The sequence below is a fragment of the Xenia sp. Carnegie-2017 genome, unplaced genomic scaffold (assembly GCF_021976095.1).
Source record: "Xenia sp. Carnegie-2017 unplaced genomic scaffold, XeniaSp_v1 HiC_scaffold_6, whole genome shotgun sequence".
Classification (NCBI taxonomy): Eukaryota; Metazoa; Cnidaria; class Anthozoa; order Malacalcyonacea; family Xeniidae; genus Xenia; species Xenia sp. Carnegie-2017.
Window position 1 is genome coordinate 94,196 of NW_025813526.1, and position 9,708 is coordinate 103,903.

The window sequence follows — 9,708 nt, forward strand, 5'->3', positions numbered from 1 at the left end:
AACGTCTTCAGGACAATTAACGTATACTGAACTGGTGTCACAAGGCTCAATGACGATGACCAACCACTAGCCATACCTAACATGTTACCACCAGAGATCTTTCTTTGGTAGATCAAAGTTTTAGGAACTTCAGACAAGGGTTGTGTTGAGCTGAGAACTAAAAAAGAACAAATATGGATAGATGATGAAGTGGAGAACAAGAATAGAGGTTATAGAAGACACACTACGTATGCTCATTGGTATTTCACAAGAGTATACATTACAGGATAACTATGGATCCAAGTAGTCTAAACAACTAGGTACATTTAAGCAATCCATCTTTCCCATCGTAAACACAAGTGTCAAAAAAACGTGATCAAATTACAAAATTCGTGCAATCAAATAGTCGGACATGGTATTCTATTTGTAGAAGAGAGCCAATAAAATAAAAAGATTCTCTTGGGGCATTTGTAAATATTAGTTTAGAAATACAGATCGACTAATTATAAAGGCAGAAGATGTAAGAGTGAATAAAAACCATTTCCCGTCAAATCAAAGGAAAGCTTGGATATGACATGCAATTATCAGGTATAAAGTTGTAGAGAAAAATAAAAAACATTTTCAACGTTGTCACGGATATTACGAATGCCGTAACAAAGTGTTGACGAGTTTCACATGCATTTGTAAAAACATGTTTCACATGCATATGGAGGATAAAGTTTTTAGATAACATGGTTAAATAACATTAGCGAAACTTTCAATAAAAGATCACTCCTGACAAATCATAAGACTGGAGCATATTGTGACTCAAGTTTCAACATTCGATCACTCCTGATGAAGACACTACGCTAGAGTATATGTAAACTTATCTTTCAACAACATATCGTTCATGCTCAAGATATTAGACTGATGTACGACGACAATCTCTAATGTTATATAAATCTCGATAAAAAATCTGGTCCCCGGAGTTAACATGCTATCAGATAGGCAACAAACAAAGATGAGATAGCAGTACAAACCTGTATTATCGCAGCAAAGCTTCAAATCTTTAACAAGATGACTATAGATGTATAACATGAAAATAGCGATCAATATTAGTAAAGTTGGCTTAAGGATGTAATTTAATATAAACATACGTTGAAATTAAACAGTTACAATTAACTATATCGTATAAATATCCTTCCCTATTTAAAATAATCTACACATTATCCTCAATAACGAACTATACACATTGCTGCATTTGACCTCGGGTGTGTTGGGGAAACGTCATGTAAGGAGTCTCAAAGTATAATATAAATTAGCAAACTTTGTGATCTATCTTACCAAATTGACTTAAATTGAGCAATAAAAAAATCTTAATCTTCAACAGCATATCCAAAAGATTTCTATGAATGTATAAAAAGTATACAATCGTTAAAAAGATCACGCTTGCACGCTTTTTTCTTCACCAACTGAGCAAAGATTCTCTTTTTCTTTGAACTGCTTGTCAACAATCATTGAAAGATTATTCAAAAACTCTTCTGAGGTTATCGTTTGTGCCTATTACGTAGGTTTGAGGGACAATATAAGTACATGCATGTACAACAAAGAACACGGGTGAAGGCTTTAATTCGTATTACTTACTTTCGAATACAGCGCATGTGCAAGGAATGGTAGTTTACGAAGAGTTCGACCACTTAGTTGATAACTTTTTCTAAACAAGAAAATGAGAGAAAGAATACTTCGTAGATTTATCACAGTGAGACGCTTGACTGCTCCTTGCAAGTTCAAAAGGAGAAGGGCCTCCCAAAGAAACCTAACCAAAAGTCAACCAATATGCGTGATTATTTGAGAGTGGTCCATTACTTGATAACTACTGACTACGATAACAAAGAAAAAACATCTTTACGCCTTAAATGTAGATGTAATACAAAGTTAAATTTTATTTATGTTGCAAGTATTAAGACGGTATATTTTAAACCTCAGTCCTAAATTATTTGAGAACTCATCTGAACATGCACAAACAACTCAACAAACTGTTCGAGTTTACAATCATGGCAATGACAAACAGAACAAGCTTGCATCCTTCTGTGGTTCACTTGGTCACATATTGGGAAATCATATATTTCAATCATAATGAGAAATTTAGTCATTTAACAAATTTTTCATATTCATAGTGATGGCAACAACAAGCTGGACCTACTTTCATCACTTTCTGAGTAATTAATTGCTTCGTCACAAAAATATAAGAAGATCATCTGAGCATGCGCAGTACGCTTGGGCATGCGCAGCACGCTCAAGCATGCAAAGTCCACTTGACCAATTGTCCGAGTTGATAGTCATGGAAACGACCAACTACGTTTACTAGCATCAATTAGGGAGTATATAACTTGCTTATTAACAAATTATTAAAGATATCAACTGAGCATGCGCAGTTAAATTGATTGGCTGCCAATGTTCATGGTCATGGCAACGACCAATTGCATCTACTAGCCCCGATTTTGAAGTAAATAGCATGTTTAGTAACAATTTAATGGAGAAATCATCTGCGCATGCACTCGAGCGCATGCGCAGCCCACTCGACTAATTGTTTATAGTCATGGCAACGACTAACTAGATGTACTTGCACTACATCTGGGGCAATTATCCCACTTAATCGCAAATTATCAAAGAAATTATCTGGGCATGCGCAGTTGTGACTATAATAATACCACAACTTTCGTAAGCCTCTAAATTTTTGTATATATAAATATAAATCTATAGCTTCATATAGTAGATGTCAACTAGCAGTGGAAGCTGGGTGCGATATAGTATGCAGTGGCTTAGGGGTCCACACTTCCGTGGCGACCGCATTCTCCCTGCGTACCTCGAGCAAAGCCTATCGCAGGTGATCTCGGGGTCTGATGGGCGGAAGCTTGCTATTGCATCTCCCAAGTAGTAGAGCGTGGAGGGGCCGAAATCTGCTACCGAAACGTTAACATGCCGCGTTTTAGTGCCTTACGCTTAAGAAGGTATCGGGAAGCATGGACCGAAAACGGGGTTTTTTCCTTTCAAAATTTGTCTTTTTTCTTTACAAGAATTCTTCTCATAAAAGAAACTAGAACATACTGCCAAGGTTCAGACAACTTCTGAAAATCCCCCGGGCGTAGTTTCGTTTTCTTTGTAAAACGAGAAGAATACTAACTTGAAAACATGAAGACTGGGTGACATAATATTTACCATAAACGAAGACAAGAAATGTTTATTTTACTCTGTGACATCACTTTACTTTAAAGTGAAAGGTTTGAACATGGGAGTATCGTTACATGTTTGTAGATGTAGATCGTCCAGGTTAGTAAAGTCCTGAAAAGAACTGTTGTTGTTGATGCTGACTCTAAAGATGACTACCGCTAAGGTTGTTGAGAAGTCAGTCAACATCAACATCAACAGTCCTTCGCAGGACTCCACTAACCTCGACGATCTACATCTACAAACATCTACTTCACTTACTCGGCTATCTTCTTTAATTCAAGACTACAGTGTGTTACATCGTTGTCGACAAAGCTACAATGGAAAATAGGGAGAAAAAGTTGTACATCGGAAATGAAAACCATGTCATCAACATAGAAGTGAACAAAAAAATTTCTAACAAACCGTTAAATTTCCAGAGCTCTACATACACAATTAAGGACAAATATAAGAAGAGAAAAAACACCGTCAATTTTCGTCAAAATAAAATTTCGCGTATTTTTTCAGTTGTACCTTAAATCCAAAATTTGAGTGGCTGGTGATATGATACTGGTCTGTGATGAAACGGTGAACATTAATTTTGATTATTAAAAAATTATCTACAATGCAATCGTTTGCAATCAATTTCTATATAGCTGCACACCTCTCTATTTAAGCAACATGTTTGTATAACTTGCACAAACGACTATATTGTGGTATGGAAATAAAACAGTAGACGTAAAGGTACAAAGTACTGAGAAGAGGGGATATACTTCACGAGGCAAATTGTTGTTTTATATTGTATATGATGACAGGTTGCGGTAAGCCATTTCGGCGTTCCTTTTGGCCAGAAAACATAATTGACCGGCAGCCATTTCGTTGATCACGTGCACAAGAAGACATAAGTTACATACAAACAAATAGTGCTGTTTCAACTATATTTTTTCTTATCCTGTGGTAAAAACATTGAATACCCTACCCTTACAAGTTCCTCGATGCAAGAATGGTAAATTTTGTAAATAGCTTTGGCTGATGGCGGACCAATATACTGTTTGATGTCGGCTCTGTGGGCGAACAAATAGCGAAGTTAGATGAGAAAGTGAATTAAAAAACTTTCGAGTCACAAACATATTTTTCAACCTGTCCACGAACGCAACGTCTATGGCTCTAGTTATGTTCGATGTTGTCAATATAATTACATTAGGATGTCTGAAATAAGAAGAAAACAACATTGGGGAAGACTAGGTTTAGCAAATAAACGCATAAATGTAGTTCAAATCAAGACTTCTGTAAATACGTAATTGATAGATAATAAGTATTTGACTGAGCAAAGTTGTCATCAAGCAAGTTTGTTCATGTCATATAAATATTTTCGTGCTTTTACTCCTGTAAAAGCGACAACATTGTAGAGAAAGAAATAATACATAGTTCTAAAGATAGCAAATACCATAGTGAATGGTAAATGTAATATAATAAGTTGATAAAGACTGTTGTCTTGGCATTATAAATATCGGTAGATTGTAAATTTTCATTCAGCAGACGTTGACACCTGAGGAGTAGTCTGCCGAAATGCATCGCGTCGTTTAATTTAGAACTATTGGGTTAGTGCTCTTTACTTACAACAGTTCTTGTAAGAACTATCAACTTATTATATTACTTTTACCATTTACTATGGTATTTGCTATCTTTAGAACTATTTTCTACAAAGTCTCTATTTTATTAAATAATACATAACGCAACAACCCTGCCGGCTGGCCTCGCCGTTCATATAACCGAATACAATCTCTTAGTTCACTAAAAAATCCATGAGAACGCAATGTTCGCCGAAATGCATATTCTGCTTATATTTGGCATTTACAGTTTTATATGGTCAATTTGAGTGAGAAATGCATTCACAACACGAATGGCATCTGAAGGTTCTTGTCCGTTCAACGCAGATTTTCTTGCCGATGTTAAACTTTCAACCTTCAGAAGTAAAAGATACGGATAGCAAAGGTATTTTCCTTAAACATTACCGACAAGCGTACATGTGCTTCGGGTATTTTGTGAAACAAGAAACACAAATAGTAAATGATTTCTCATCTATCTGACCATGAGCATTAAGAAAGAAATGTTTAAGCAAAGTTTACCTCGTCGATAAGAACGCAAACTAAAGCTTATTTGTCGTCAATAAACTCTTGAATTTTCTGAAACATTTTCATCACTAACTTTCCACTCTGTTTGTAGGGAAAGATAATGTCAATGTACATTTTAAATTACAGATGCTATTTTCAATTGGATATGATCATTTTGTGATACGGAACTAGATTTATTAACTTCAACGACATCTCAACGTTAAGATGAGAGTTGTTACAAAGTCAACACACGCAAAAATAGAATCTAATTTGATTAGTAAAAAGATACACGTGACGGACGATGACGCAAGGACTCACGTCTGGTTACCAAGGAAACTAACTTACCATGCAATAAGATAACTTTATTTCACGAGATGATGTTGAAATCCACGCCTCTAAAATATGATTCAAACACGTGACTAATATATACTTTGAAATGTCATTGTTTGGGAGTGATTTTAAAAAGATGGAAAAACGAACGATTTTGCAATTTGGCTTCTCTAAAAGTCTTCAGTTCAATAGTTTCATTTCACACGACAAACCTGTCGGAGAAGAGAAGTGTCGTTGCCGCATATTTTAGCAACTAAAAAATAAGATAAAATGAGATACATGAAATATCATAGTCATGGCACGACATATACTTTCGTAAATAAATTAGAACAACAAAATTTTTAACATTTTTAATCGATATAACTCGCTAGAATTGCTGAGATGTGTATTTTAATGTTTACTAAGTAAGCTTTGTCACCACTACGGTGCACAATGTCATCGCTTGCGTAAACCTTTTGAAAATATTAGAGATTAATAAGTTAGCAGATCAGTAACTCCGTTGATCAGTAACTCCGAGTACATAATGTACATTGGAAAATAGGAGAAATTAGGAAAATCCTTAAAAAATCTATTTGACGTTTTGACAGCTAACTGTTTAAACGTTAACTTATTTCGGCGCTAAAGACGTCCTTAACAAGCTACAATTTAAACTTCGCTCACGAGAGAAATCATTAAATGTTCATTATGAAGAACAACCTGATTTTTCACATCCTAGTCAAAGAGCAAGCTTTCCCACAAGCCCTGAAAATCCTCTAAAAATGATGAATTAATTGTATTTGTTGCTAATACTTATAACTCGTGAAAGCGAAAAGACCTGGGACTGAAGTGAGTTGACCACCTGCAGGCAAAATTTACCCACCTGTAGGCAAAAGCCAGTTGTCTGGAGCAGATATATCATCCTCAAGTTCTTCATATCCATGCCCCCCATCATGAAGTTGATAGACATGATACTTTAGCATAACTTTTTTCAAATCAATTATCTGTTAAAAGAATTATGAAGGTTTGACAGAAATATGTACTTCATGTAAATCTTCATTATCAAACTAAGTCAATCCTCTAAGAGTTCTTGCATTTTCTTTTCCGTGGGGGTTCAACAAAAAGGGATGTGTGACATACCAGGGGGGTGTGAACAACCTACTCTCACACATGCGAAAGTAAATATTGTCTGATCATAGGGTCAATAACCTTGCCATATGTTGAAAAATTATCTGTGTCATACACAATAGTTATGCTCTTGACATGTTCCATTAAAAAAGGATCAACAAATTCTACGAAACATGAGTCGCCATGAATTGTTTTCATGTTGATAAGAAAGTCTTTGACAAGCTTTATAATTCTATACTCTGGGATAGTGCTAAAATAAAGTGGTAAATACTATTAAGATGTTAATGCTTATTATCAAATTGAATAAATGGTTTTGTTCACGTTTTGACAGCACAGTGGTATTTGAAGAAGTGAGTCTGTTGAAGCACAACATATGACCAGTGACGTCAATCTAGTAACATATTAAAATTATTCAAGTTTCTTTACAAAACAAAAACATGATTTGTTCATTACCTAGTTTCACCTGTAGCATGGTTTCACCAACACAGACTCACTCAACTAGATTATTACATGAAATGCAATTCAATATCCTTCTGCATACAGTCCTTTGTTCATTTTATGAACTAACCTTTCTTTGCATTCATTTACTTCGACGTTTAAGAATGGCTGACTTGGTAAAGGCAGTGCTTCAGAAAGTTCTTGAACTTTATCCATTTTAACGATATTGCTTTAGTTAGAGATGTTATACAAAAGATTATTCACAATATTGGCTGTGTAGGAAAAAACTTAAATATCTTTGCTATGTAGAAATAAAAATAAATATCGTTTCAATTTCCCGCTATGAAAGTCAAAGTCAGACTCAGGCATAACAATAACATATATATCTATTACCTTGTTTCAGCTTTCAAAAAACTTTATATGTTCTTTAAAATATTATTTGTCTTTCACTCTTTTACAACAGATATGTGGAGAGAAATATTCTTGCGGAGAACGAATGCTTGTGAGGTTTAAAATTAAAAATTGTTATGTTGTTTTCTTGGAAGACGATATATAACTTTTACATGAAGTAGTTAACATGATAACGATGGTCAAATGTGGTCTTATTTCTAAGGAAATTTCTCAGAAAAGAATGGCCTATTTGAAGGAAATTTCTGGAAATTTCTCAAAAAATTAATTGTTTGGACAAATTCTTGGGCAATTCTTAAATTTTTACAAATTTATATACACGCTTTTTAAATCGTGCTTGTTTTACAATATTTACAGTTCAGTCATTTTGGAAAACTGTATAAAACAAGATGAAGCATATGAAGTAAGAACAGAAGACTTTGTTACAACGATTCCGTCATTGTAGCAAACATATCGTAGAGCTTAATCTGAGGGGTGATGGCTCACCTGTATCACCATAGGATGCTTCTTGACATACGGTACACTGATAATACGTCAATCACCCCCCAAAATAACTGAATAAAACCAACGTAATCCCTTCTCGTATAGAGCGTCCTGTTCAAATCCAGCCAATCCAACTGTCGGAACAAAGCAATAATTTTTTTCATGAACTGTTTGAATAGAATATATCTATTTTTGAATGTTGTGTCAAGTGTCAATAAAGTGTTAAAGAAAAACAATAAGCAAAAGTTGGAACATTAACATCTACGTAATCACAAGCATAGGCAACGAGCGTGCTTATGACTCTCTCGAGGGTTTACAGAAAAAAACATCAAAAATCATACTCTTCTTTTCAATATTTTATACTTCTTTCAGCTTGGGAAACAACATAAAAAATAACACCACGCTTTTTATGGGCAAATTTATTCCTAAAGCTCCTCCCACCCACTCAAAAGAGCGAAGTTACACCATTACACAGGCTTAAGGAAATGTGTTAGGCATTAGCTGAAAGAAGAACACAAAAAGAACAAGAGAAAAACGAAAGAAGATTTCCATGTCTTTCTGTGTAAACTCTGAAGAGAAAAAGAAATAAAGTTTTATCGTTTATGCTTATTCTATTCGTGTGCATTCAATTTTGTTTTCTCGCGAGACCTAAAAGACCAGGAAAACGGAAATTCTTTTGAATATTGTTTTGTTTATGCTCATGTTGATTCTAATCCTTCATTTATTCTGTCTTGTTTGACAATTAATAATCACTTTTGCTTGTGCTGTAAGACTAGTATGACCAAAGACAGCACCAAAAGCACCTTCTCGTTGTGTAACTTTGCCATTGGAAGTTGAAAAGAAGAAAATCATTTTTCTATGACAGCCACAGGCTAAGAAACTCAATTTTAAAACAAATAATTTAAAAGTGTACACGGTTAAGAATCACTGACGATAATAAGAAAAGATGGCAATGAAGTGAACGCAAGAGCCAGGGTGTCACAATAATTTATGATGCTGAACATACTAAATTATTTTATCAGAGAGCCATGTTAAAGTACTAAGAAGTAACCAAAGTGATTAGTGATTTATTAACGAACATAATAAGTTCATGGTGCGATGATTTCCGATACTGAAAAAATCAATTCATTTCTCTCGTATTCTATATTTCTAGACAACAAAGTTGACTTCAAGATGTTGCTAACGGAAGAAACAGATCATCCTTCGACCCAAAAACATCCTTCTTCATTGTCCATATCAATAATTCGACCGACCAACAGAGAGCTAGCTTATGTTTGCTTATTGCCTAGTTCTGACACGTGCTTGATTTGGTAATAACTGGGGGATTTGGTAGTAAAAGATGTGTTGTACTTGTGCAACAACTGACTGGCGCTTCTATATACCATGGAGTAATTTTGTAGATGTTAGCACAAATCAGTTAACATGCTTTAGAGCATGTTAATATAAGAGTGCTTCTTGCGCTCATATCTTGTGTAAAATTAAAACAAAATCTAATTTACATTAAATCAATCATCATGGTTGAAAAGAGAAATTGCAATACGCGTAAAACAGAAGTCAAGACCTTTGGGCCTTACCATTAAGACCGTCATACAATTTAAACTGTACTCTTTAAATGTATTTAGTGCTAACAACGGCATTAGACAAGGTGAAAATTTTCAAACTCTTT

At 34.7% G+C, this 9,708-nt stretch overlaps 1 long non-coding RNA gene and 1 pseudogene across 1 annotated transcript; both read right to left on the reverse strand.

Annotated features, from left to right (window-relative positions):
• Positions 1-1,352: 1,352 nt before the first annotated feature.
• Positions 1,353-7,427, reverse strand: LOC124457504 (annotated as a pseudogene).
• A 176-nt stretch (positions 7,428-7,603) lies between these two features.
• Positions 7,604-8,099, reverse strand: LOC124457505. Its single transcript, XR_006952633.1, has 2 exons — positions 8,046-8,099; positions 7,604-7,650 (listed from the first exon to the last, which is right to left on the reverse strand). It is a non-coding gene; the product is annotated as an uncharacterized LOC124457505 (long non-coding RNA).
• Between the last annotated feature and the right edge of the window lie 1,609 nt (positions 8,100-9,708).